Genomic DNA, 13070 nt, shown 5'->3' on the forward strand with positions numbered 1-13070 from the left:
GGGATTGAATTTCCTCACATTATAATCAGGAAGTGTAAGTCCTCTCAATGGAAGCAATACTGTGATGGTCCCGGGTCGGTGCGCAATGCGGTATTGGGCCTATTGTTGAAGTTGTGGTGGCATAATGGTGCAGATGTAATCCTTGGTCTGGGAAGGTTACCACTGCGGAAACAGATATAGCACAGCTGCAGCACAACCTATACTAAAGTGAGGATGCACACCTAATGTGTGAGCACCCGATTCAAAATACATACGATTTAGTCTTTAACTCGTAGTATTTATGCTTTGATAATACTATGCCTCATGGTCTGCCGGGGTAGAGGGGCTTGTAGTCGTACCTTCGTCAAAGCACACCTCCATCTAATAATACCTACTGGCACCCGGGTGGACCGCATCTTGCCAAAGCATAAATACTATGAGTAAAAGACTAAACCGTATGTATTTTGAATCGGGTGATCACACATTAGGTGTATATCCTCACTTTATTATAGTTTTTCACAAGGAGTGGCACACATGGGGCTGGTCCTCATGTGGTCCTGAAGAAGAGGTTTAGGGAATACCTCAATTGTACATTGGAGAATGAACCTAACCAGTATCTCCATCTCCCCCCTTTTTTGATTGTGTCTGTGGTAGCCAGGGCTCTCATGGGAATATTTACCTGAGTGGGGTCCACCGAGGACGTAGTAGCTGCAGTAGGCATCAACTTTATCATGGCACATGAAAGTTTTATGGGATGAGGGTGGGGTGGCCTATGAGTTCTCCACACCATGCCATCCCCAGACCAATAGGCTTGTGAAATATTCAACAAAACCCCGAAAGGCATGATTATCAGCCTGTGTGGGCCCTTAGATGTAAGAGGGACATTCTGTTACCATGTTTGCTGTTTGCCTACAGGGAGGTATCACAAAATGAGTAATTAATCCTGTAAGAGGACCTCTCTTGTCTTGTGAAGTAGGGATGGGCGAACGCTCCGAGAAACCCCCCACAAGATATTGATTAATACATGACCGTCCTCAGAGGCAAGATGGGGCACTACAAGAAAGAGGCTACTGAAAATTTAGAAGCCAGCCAGAAAATGACAAAGCAGTGGTATGATAAGAAGGCCACTCTGGTCGAAAACCAACCTAGCCAGAAAGTGTGGATGATGGAATCACTGGAGCTCCATGCCTTTCAGGACCAGTGGGCAGGGCCCTATGAGGTCAAAGAAAAGAGAAGTGAGGTAACCTACTTGTTGGACCTCCAGACACCTAGGACATGCATGTCAACAGATTGAAACCATACTTTGAGAGGTCCAAAATCACCATGACTACGGGGACAGATTCAGACCTTTCAATCCGCATTTGTAAAGCACAGCACTGTCACCCCTAGGGGTATCTGGCCACGGGGGAGCTGTGTCTCTGTCAAAAAGCCAGGTCTTGATTTTCTTTCTGATGGCAGTAGAAGTACCCTCTCAGCAGTAGTCCTTTCCCCCACTTTGACAGAAGATCAGCAGAGGGACTGCCACCAGTTGTTGGGGTATTTCACCTTTTTATTCTCATTCACCCCATGGCTCACCAATTGAAGTACCCATCATGTTCTACACAGGGACAGCATGCCAGTCAAAAATAAAGTTTACAGACTTTTTGACAAACTGAAGGCCAGCATCAAGGATAAGGTGTCCATGATGTCAGAGCTGGATTGAACCCTCCTTTAGGCCATGGCCCTGCCCAGTGGTCTTGGTACAAAGGACTGCAACACCAGACACCACTCCAAACTGCAGTTCTGTGTAGAATGCAGGTCATTCCGTTCAGCCACCAAGACTGACGCACATCTCAATCCAGAGCTGCCTATTGATAGGTTTGGGCTCCCAAGTTCCTCAGTACCTTTGACTTCACGTTGGTTCTGGTAGATTGGCTTGAATGAGGAGGTAAAGTGGAAGTCAGCATTCTCCACCCCTGAGGGAAAGGTCAAGGTATTGTCCTTTAGGTTAAAGAATGGCCCTACTACCTACCAAAGGTTGGTCAAGCGGGTCCTGGCAAGGGTGCAGAAATTCAGTGCCACCAATCTAGACAATATTATAGTCTTCAGCTTCAGCCAGGAAGACCCCATGATCCACCTGAAGAGAGTGCGTATGGCCCTGCATCGGGCAGACCTGAGAATCATGGACAGTAAGTGCCAGAAAGAGCAGGGTTGTTGTGTACAGGAATCATGAATAGTAGAGGGGACAGGGAGTAAATAAAAGGGCCAGTATACACACTCCCAAGTATCTAATCACAAAATTAGTATGTTCTTCCTATTAGTACCTCCGGTAAAAACAACTAGTGTCGCCAAAGGAAGTAAGGGTCGGAGGAAATATTTATATTTCAGAGCAATAGCCCTCACCCACTGAACTTTGTGGCATGCTTCCTCATTGGGCAGCACCTTGTTGGGCTGGCACTACAATGCCTAAGGAGCACCTCGAGGCAGTTCTCTGCCAGAGTTGCTTTGCTTAGTTAGCCATAACGAACGTAAAATGAAGGTATTTTATAGGTATAGATCGGTGTAGATGTGAGTATCAAGTTAAAATTAACTAGGGACCCCCAATCTCAATAGTTTATTAATGTGGCAGTCCTTGGCCAGCTCCCCCACATGCAGTTAACCCCACACTGCGCTCGGCCTTCAGCGCGGCAGGCAATTGGTGACAGTGCCTGGCCTGTCGCCAGGCCCTGAGTCCAACCCCCCACATTCAGCCAACCCCACACCATGCACAGCCTTTGGCCATGTGCAGCAGGGCTATGGCCACAGGTCCTGGCCTGTGGCCACCCCCTAAAGGCAACCAACCAGTGGGCCAACTTCCCAGGTCACTTTTGGTCCTTGTGACCCCATCCCTGGGGGGTGGCACATTTTTTAGTGGGATGGGGGAACAAGGCCTTCCTTCAATTCCTCAGGGCTCTCCAACATATTTCAAGAGTTGGGGGAATGCGACCTCCCTCTTCAGGCCAAATTCAGTACCAGGGACCCCAATCGCCCGGGGCCCAGCACCTTTTGTCGGGGAAGAGGGCAAATGTCCCCCTTGCTGGGCCGATTTTTGCTTTGAGACCCAATCCCTTGGGGCCCAGCAAATTTGTTTAGGGGAGGGGGTACCTGGCCTCCCGCCCTGGGCTATTTTTTGCCCTGGGGTACCCATTCCCCGGGGCCAAGCACTACATTTATGGGGGATGTGGCATGCAGCCCCCCAACTCGGACCGATTTCGGCCCTGGGGACCCCATCTTCTGGGGCCCAGCCAAATTCTAAAGAGGGAGGGGGCATGCAGCCCCCCTTCCCCTGACCAAATTCAGCCCCAGGGATCCTATACCCCGGGACCCGGCCAACAAAGGGTGGGTGCCCTGGTGCTCACCTAGGACACCCACCACACTGTGGTTGGGGGCTGCAGGGGAGCCCTAAGGATCCCGCAGCCCCAGCCGGCTCCCCACCTCCAGCTGCAGGCGCAAGTAATTTTTTTATCTGTTTCCCGGCACGCTTCAGTGCAAGCAGGAAAACAGATGGGGAAAGGGCAAATGTCCGAAATAGGGATGTGGTGCGCGCACTACCTTAAGGGTCGTTAGAGATTTAATCGTTGAATCGTGCTCCGGGGTATCCCTCTCCGAAAGCGAGTGTAGGTATGAATTGTGAGGTGCACCCCCAAACGATGGGGTGTGTCCCCCAGGCAATAATCAGTGCCTGGGGGACACACCCCATCGTTTGGGGGTGCACCTCACAAAGGGCAAATGTCCCCCTCGCTGAGTTGATTTTTGCCCTGAGATCCAAACCCTTGGGGCCTGGAACATTTTTTTAGGGGAGGGGGTACATGGCCCCCCTCCCAGGCCATTTTTGTTCGGGAACCCTGTGTGCTGGGGCCCAGTACTATATTTATGGGGGAGAGGACATGCAGTCTCCCAACTCAGACCGATTTAGGCCCTGGGGACCCCGTATCCTGCGGCACAAACATATTTTAAAGAGGAAGGGGGCATTCAGCCCCCATCCCGAGGCTCTTTTTGGCCCCGGGGACCCCGTCCCGTCCCCTGGGTTCTCCACCTTTTAAAATTGGGAGGACAACATGCAGCCGACCCTTGGTGATGGGGTTTCTAGGGCCATTAATGGCTCTGGGAGGGGTGTGCACTTGGCCCTGCTCCCTTTTGAAATTACAGTTGGGCCCCAGGGGATGGAGTCCCTGGGGCTGGGAATCGGCTAATGATGGGGGGCCGCATGACGCAAGACGCCCTCCCCCAAATATTTATATCAATCCCCCTGGGACTTGGCCCACCAGGGGAGCATAAAAAAAAAAATAAGAGCAGGGGATATGTTTTTTTAAATTGCACAGATCCTTCATGAATTTGCAGCAAAATTGATACAAAAAGCTTTGTAGGCCCCAGGCTGTGTCCCTGTGGAAACCCACCGCCAGGCATAGGAGGTCAGAGTATTCTTGCCCTGCTCCCTTGTGTCTTTGGTCATACATAAGAGTATATGTCACAAAATACAATTTTTATGCCTGCCAGGAATCCAAATAAATTGTAAATGTATTTGCTACTATGGATTGATAATCCACGAGTGCAGAAAAACCTGCCCGTATTAAATCCCACTCATTGGGAGGAAAGTGGGCAATCTAGGGCATGGTTTTCCTTGGATATATGGGGACACCAATATACGTACATTTACACCCTAAAAATGGTTTGAGACTTAGTCCAGCTAAACATTGAAGTGCCTACCTCTCCAGGACGGGAGGTAGATCAGATCACCCCATATTTTCTAGCAAAGTGGAGGAAGAGCTTTCTCTACGGGAAAAGAATGTATTTCACGCAGGGAAACAAAAAACGCATTTGCACAGGAGGTTCCAATCTCCTTGTGCGTCTGTCTCTTCTGTGGAGAACGTCACACAGAGAGAATTGGAGCGCTTGAAAATAGACACACGATATTCCTAGTAGTAGGCCTGGAAACTTCTGTCTTGCACAACCGTTCATCCATACCACTAAGAATGTTTGTTAAAATATACAGATATCTCCTCCCATCCTTTAGCTTTTTTTCTTGAATGAGTCCCTGGGTGTGATAATAGCATATGAAGAATTAGCATCAGTGATTAGGTAGGAACAACAGAGCACATAGATAGTAATTCAATGACTACAGGGAATTGAGTTATTGCATCATGTGCTACTGTCATATGACTTCAGTTCACCACATCATTTCCCCACCGGCTGAAATTCCCACTCAGGGAGATTCTTAGTAAAGAAGTTGCTCAAGGTGAACTTCTAGTTTGTACCTCCCATCGGACATCTGTGCTTTTACCATTTCCAATCTTACCTGGTAACAGGGCACCTCTCAACACATCCCTAGCAGAATTCAGGAAAGCTCTGGCTTATTCCCAAATTTGAGGATTTTTATACATTATTTCCGCATAGGAAATCACTAAAACTGCAGAATCATAATGGCATGTTCAAATGTGTTACATTCTCAGCAAATCAGAGAAATCTTAGGATGTGGCCTAACGGCTGGAGTGGTCAACCTCAAAGCTGGGGAACCATGTTCTTATCTCGGCAGGGACAATCAACATCCTGTGATTTTAGGCAAATCACTTAATCTCCCCTTGCACAACAAAATGATTGTATCCGTCTGTAACGCAACTGGTGCTCATTTGAAATGCTGTGATACCTTCGGTTCTTGTTCGCGCTATATAAAACTCCAAAAACAGCACCATACTGCCTTAGCACCTAAATACTATCCCACTACCTGAATATTGTTTCTGCCCACATTATGCTAATGCAAAACGGATACGGAGGTGGTGGAGCAAACTAGATACATGGACAACAGCAAGCTATTATGAACGAATATTGTACAGTGAGCTAGTGGAAGGACCCTGAAGTACAGTTGCAGTTTTGTGACTGGGCCTGGGATGATTTCCTGAGGACAGCATGAAACATGACAATGTAAATAAACAAACATGATTCTGCTTGACTGTGTGCTGCAGAAATAACAAATAGGGAACCGTGCAGCGGGAAGAACAAGAGAGACATCCATGTTTGGAAAATATGGTGCTAGGCTCAAATTGAAGCTTAGTTAACAAGGGTCAGGGAAAACACACTTCTATATGTCATTGGATTTTTTTTAAAAAGACAGTTCTATATCAGTGTATACATGTATATCCAAGTGTAAAACCACATTCTGCGCGTTGTTAATAATGCAAAAAAACCACAAATACACAATAAGCTCTACACTTGTCACTGAGTGTATTTAAAAAGTTCATGCTTATTTGAGTCAGCTGAAAGATAAGGAGTCAGTGCATATACAACAATTGGGGATTCATTCTAGGTGTTCCTCTGTCATTGCTTCCTCATCTTAACTCTGAGATGGAGACAGGTAATTTTCCCATGCAGACTCTCCATTACATTTCTGCTGGAATGTTTTTTTTTTTTTTTGCACAACACAAACTGCATATATCGCAACACAAACTGTGTTAATTGTCCACAGCAGTGTAAAGTCATGGGTTACTTTACATAGTAAAGCACACTTGGTGGTATTGCAAATAAATAAGAGTGTGTATTTAGGGTATTATACTCAGAGTGGTTGTTTATTCTAAATTAGGTGCCAGCGGGTTTTTAAACCTGCTATGGTATTACAAGTGGTGTGAAATTACCACTTGTCATTAATTTTCCATGTGCAGATTTGGCCGGGAAAAATCTGATGAATTTTGAACAGGGAAAAGTGGCCGAATGGAGGGAATATATTTTGTAACGGGGCATGGAAACTCCGATGATGCAGGCTCTCGTTCATCCAAGCAGGAAAAATTCAGGTACCAGCGAAAACACACCACGTGGAATATCCCAGGGTGATTTTTGTAGTGGTGGTGGCGACTCAGAATGATGGCGTTAATGGTATCTGCAGACTGCAGTTCATACTAAAAGTATCACACAGATTTCCATAACAAGCAATTTTATACAGCTGCATTTAAATGTTAATACCTTCTACTAGAAACTGCGGGAGCCTTTAAACGACTGCGCTAATATCCTCGCCATGTGGCATGTAAATGTTCGAAGGATACCTATGGATATAATAAATGGTTCTAATTTTGGAACAGCCGCAGAAATATGCTATTCATTCGGAATGACATAAATGTCTCAAAATTCCTCTATTCACATTTAAGCAAGCATATATTCTGGAGCACACAGATTAACAATTATTGCACAGAACTCTCTTTATTTGCTTTACAGAATGTTCGAAATACTCAGCACTGGTCAAGATTCCAAACTCAGGCTATCTTTTCTATTTAATATTTTATGAGTAAGAGTATTCTGTTGTGAGCCAAGCCTTTTATTACCCTCTGCACAGGAAGCTTCCTTTATGCTTCTTATGGCAGATAGTTGGAGTGTCACCGCAGGAGCGGACTTATATTTTCTTTGAAGAATGTTTCAAAGACAGCAATAAACTATCAAGCTGCTGGAATTCTGTCTAAATCCTCGTAACTGTTAGTATGAAGATTATAACAAAGGCTAACAGTTCATGCACAGGGTTTCCGAAGGACAGAATATGTAGGTTAGGATAATAAAATATATCCGTGCCTGAGATAACAGATGACAGACTAGATAGTTTCTGAAATATAGATTTATGATACAAACTTGCCCAGAATGCACTCTGAGGCAATGATTCAACATGTTCAGAGAACTCGGCTTTCTTCACTGATTTTTCTTCTTTTTTGACTTTGGAGTTTACTTCACTGTTTCTGTGAATTTAGAATTGAAAATGTATACAAATTGTACAACGGCGACAGTCCTGCCAAGTATCACGCATCAAGCATTAGACTAACACATCTCAGTGTGGTACTCCGCGTTACCGCACTGAAATGTATTGTCTCGCATATGGGTAGTGTCTGACTCTCAGCTGTGATAGTCACTAAAGTGCTGCCTGTTAAGTATGGCAGCGCGCAACCCGTGGCGTGCGAGTGCTGATCCAGGCTTGGGCAAGGCTAGGCTGCTGGCGGGCTCACACTCGCATCTAAGTGCAACATTGTATCATAGCTGCCAAGGTTTCAGATTGCTATGTGTGACATTTTCATAATTTTAGTGTAATTATGAGTGACATTTCAATGACTATGAGTGACACTCGTGTGAGCAAAATTAAGCAGCGAAGACGAGGGAAACATATAAATATTAGAAATGACACCCATTTGAGCAACAAGAAACTCTAACAAGGGTTTAAAAACTGCTGCAAATGACCAGAAATTGAAAAGCACTTGTAATCTGATCATACTGTTAAACGAATGTGTAACCATGGCATTAAACAAGTATTCCAGAGGCAGTATTTTATTAAACTACTGTGCACATAAGGTAGACACACACATGGGTTGGGCAGGGGCACAGGCTGAGGCAGGAAGCTGCCCTGCCAGAGTCTGATTGGACACACTGATGTATTGCCGGCAGGATCGACAGAAAAGTCAATTAGCAACCGATTGTCATAGCCAGGCTTTGTTGACTGGGCCCCATACTCCTCCCTGGCTATTAATGATGCCAGCACAGATGCAGACCATCACAGTGTGGACTCCAGGGCCTCTCTGTCCCATGTGGGACACAGCCCTAACAGGAAGCAAGGCCCGAACAACATTCTCATCTCAGCCCTCAGTAGTGTTGCCGGGTGGGCCGGCAGAAAAATAAATAGATTTTGCTCACTGGGCCCCCGGGATCCCCTCTGGGAGTCAATCATATCCAATAGGTCTCGTCTTTGAGGCCTATTGGCTCTACCAAAGTCGGGGAAAAACGCTTTTTTAAAGTATAACATTAAAAACAAAATAGGGGTGAGGGCAATGGCGGTGTGGTTGGGGGTGGGATGGGATGGAGAAGGGAAATGAAAAGCAGCCGACAAGGGAGAGGAATACTGTGGGATCGGGAGGAGCATACAAACGAATGAGAGCAACACGGAGCATAGGAGAGGAAGAGGAAGAGAGCACTAGGGTGAGAGAGAGCAACACGGAGCTGCTCCCACGGTTTAGATGATTTGTGTGCACAAGGATTATCAGTGCACACTGCAAAATTGTGATACTTCTGTGTGCCTACTGCTCATAACACACCTGTTCTATTTGCAAGGAAGCTTGAATTGCACATAAACATGTGTGACATGGCCTGGTTCCACGTTCTATGTTCTAGCGTGGAACCAGGTCTACAGAGGGTTCGTGAGCTGGCAGTTGGCCAGCGAGTCGATGGATGGGGTTTTCTCATTAAAGCCTCTACGTATATCTACAAAAGTATCGATCTCACCTTATTACACTGGCGACGATTGACGCGTGCGTGGGAAGAAAGGTGGAGACACCCCAACATCAGAGAGCCTCGTGAGATGTGCAGGATTAAGTGTTAAAGGAGGAAACTGCCTGGTCGGAGGAGCAAGGAAGAAACAGCCAGGTCGTCTTTGGTTGAGGGGAGGAAGTCGGCGGGAACAGCGTACAGCGCCTGATCCGGTTTGCGAGTGTCTCAGAGGAAGCAAGCGGTTGGTGTTGTTCCTGACACGCATTGGATCGTCTGCTGTTGGACGTGTCGTTTTGGTGTGCACCACCTCCCGTAGAAACAAGACCGAAGGTTACTTCCAAGCCACAACAAAGAAACAAGCTACTCCTACCATAAAAAGAGGCCCAAAGGTTTATGCTGTCTACTCGGTGGCCATTGTGAAGCTGCTGGCTTATAGCAAATTAAAGAACTGCAGGTTAAAAGAAAGAAGGTTGGTGATTTAAGTTTTTTATTAAAAAGACAGCTTGTCGTCACGGTGACAAGCACACCTTGTTTCATATACTTTAAAGAATACCTTGGATTGTTGCGATTGGCTTGTCAAGACGGTGACAAGCACACCTTGTACACTGTGTCTCAAGGAAATATAATAAATATATGGATGTGACTGGCTGACTAGCACCTCTGCGGGAACATTTAGCAGTGTTTAAGAACATTCTATGTACGAGACTTGGTGGGAATCTCAATGGTTAGATTTGTTTTTTTTTGTTTTTTTAATTGTCTATCTGGCATCTTTTTGTTTGAGTAAGGAAAAAGGCAAAACAAAGCTAGTTTCAGAGTTCTAGTGGTAGATTGTGTTTTTAAAAAGACAGGGAGATGCAAAATGTCACTGCACCCCCGTTTTTTCTATCTGATCCAGGGGAACCTCCTGTGAAATGGAAAAAATGGAGGAAAATATTTGAAAATTATGCAAGAGTGTGTGGCACTAATTTGAGATCACGGGTCAGCAAAATCAAAAGACAAGACCCGTTGAAAGTATGTCCTGAACAACATAACAAGAAAAATTATGACATAATAAGAATGATTACTAATAACAACACATTATCCAAAATACTTGTCAAAAGCCTTAAAAGACACTGGCATATTCTGAGGGGGGATACATCCCTTAGTAACTTCATTAAATCTAGACCAGACATCACTTACAGGAGAGGTGTTTGTCTGAAGAACTTATTGAGTCCTAGTTACCGCATTCCTAAAAGAAGTAGTGATTGCCGTACAATAGAGACTACAGGTTTTTATGGTTGTGGACATTGTGTGGCGTGCAAATGGGCAAGTAGTGGCAAAAAAGAATTTGTGGGCCCTGGGGACAAACGTTATAAGATCTTTACCAATATCAACTGTAGCACTAAATATGTAGTGTAAATAATAGAGTGCAGATGCAACAAAAAATATATTGGTAGCACAATAAGCACCCTGCGAGAAAGAATGAGGGAATACATCAGGGCAGTAAAACAGGGCGATTTAAGATACCCAATTGCTGCACATATCTGCCAATGTGAATCACAGGGTAGAAATAAGGACTTTAGATTTTATGGAATAGAACAAACACTGAGACACACACAAGGAGGTAATCGAGAACTCATGTTGAGGAGGAATGAGGCGACTTGGATTCTGCGATTGCGGATGACTGAGTTGGGTTTGAATGTCGATCATGAGTTACATTACTTTTTAGGAACAAAATAATAAAAAAAGGGGGCTTGCTGTAATTGTCTGTGACCACTCTAGGTTTAGTGGCCAAAATGTAAATTAGACTATAGTAATTAGCGGTTCATTGTTATTGCTATAATGACCAGGGATTACCCTTAATCCTGGTAACTTAAATTCGGAATTTTGTTGACGGGCACTTCGAATTTTTAAGAGTAACAATGGTAGGCAGATCGAATGCTCATCTGCGATTTAATTTTCTGTTCACAGGTTTCACCACTGAAAAATAATAGGTATTTATGGCCCTTTTGTACATCACGGGCTATATGGGGTTCACACATTAATCCTGCCATCTTTTCCATCTTTTCCATCTGACTATAGTATTGGAGTTACGTTTCTTGTATTTTGGAGACCCACTTCATATATGTTATTCTGAGAATCACTCACTTGGTGATCTATATAGGTGCATATCCTCCCTGCGTCACAGACCCGTCATCACACATACTCATTTACGCATGCATTAACTGGTGGGCCCATAACACCAACACTCATACGTTTCACTTGAATCTGCACACAGGAGGAAGAGAAGCGCTGGACATATGGGGGTACCTTATTACCTATAGGAAAAAATATTTACATTAAATACATTATGTACATCTGCATCTGTAGGATACTAGCTTTAACATCAAGGCACTCCACCACTTGGTCGATTAGTTGGACTGGTTGATGGTGATCTAACACCAGCTAAGACACATTAAAGTATCGGAATCCTTAATCTAATGTCCTACTTGAAGAACCACAAACTCATTTTCTGTTAATTAATGTTTCGTTTATCTAATTTCTTGCTTGCAATTGTATAATTAGCATTTCAGTCAGCAAAGTTTAAATTTACTTAATCAAGACAATTTAGCATGACATTTATCTATTCCTGCTATCGGGGTCTTTTCTCTAATTCTGTTAGCTCTGCATAACCCAAATCCCTTTTGATAAATCGTCCTAATCGAATGCAGGCCAAGACTCAAAAGTCTGAAAAGTCCTTCGCTCAGCACGGCACAGTCCCAAAGATATCCAAAGGACCGAGCAACCATGCAAGCAAATCGATCATGCAAATTCGGGACACCCCTCTGGAACGCACTAACCCCTCGGTGACGCACTAACTCCTCCCTATTCTACTATCCTTTTATAACAAATTTGGGGGGACATGTAACATTTACTGAATTGGGAATGCTTTATGATTGACTGGCCCCCTTAAAGTTGCCATCTAACTTCCTTTCACATAATCCGGGGTTCTCATAAGGTTTGCTATGTCATCCAGTGAGCTCATACAGTTCTCATGCGAAAGTGTCCTATGTATTAACAATGTTGACTTTCCGATATAGGTGATTATTGTTCCTTGGGATCTTTTACACTGACTGAAATCTGGCAGTCCTCCACGTTCCTATCCTTGACAAGGAACACTGTGCTTTGTATTTGAGGACGCCAGGAGATCTTTGGAGCCATCCCAGTCTGCGCAGTAGGAATCGCACTCACAAGACGGTGGCCACTTCCGAACCCCATTTTGAATGTCATGGCTTGGTAGGCCCGAATGTCAACTTAAGCATAACAAACATAAAACATAATTAATATATGGAAATGAAGATTCTAATGTTTAACCCCACACTAATCCCATTATTTATTAGTACCTTCCTAGCTTGTAGCGACATTTAGAGCAATAATACTCACCATTTGGTCCCAACAGGAAACGCAAACGTCACCAAAGCAACATAAATCATGCAATTTTCTATCACCACACCTTCTATTGTTAATAGGCGTACCACAGTTAGTCATTAAGGTTATTCTGTCATGCAAATAGCAATTCGTTAAATGTTAAATGTTAGATGTTAAATGTTACTGGATTTCTAAAGCGCATGGCTGCCCGTGAGCGTCCCAGCGCTGAATGAGTACAGGTGGAGTCGTAAGGGGGTTTCACGGGAACAGCCATGTTTTCAGAGATTTTTGGAAGGCCAACAGATTAGGCTGTGCACGAATGTCAGGAGGGAGGGAGTTCCATAATTTGGAAGCGTTGTAGGAGAAACGCCGACCTCCTGATCGTGCTCTCTTGATCTTGGGTGGCAGAGTTAAATGAGCATTAGAGGATCGGAGAGGTCTAGAAGTGGTGTAAGGAGTCACCA

This window comes from Triturus cristatus, chromosome 4_1, assembly GCF_964204655.1.
Source record: "Triturus cristatus chromosome 4_1, aTriCri1.1, whole genome shotgun sequence".
NCBI classification, from domain to species: Eukaryota; Metazoa; Chordata; class Amphibia; order Caudata; family Salamandridae; genus Triturus; species Triturus cristatus.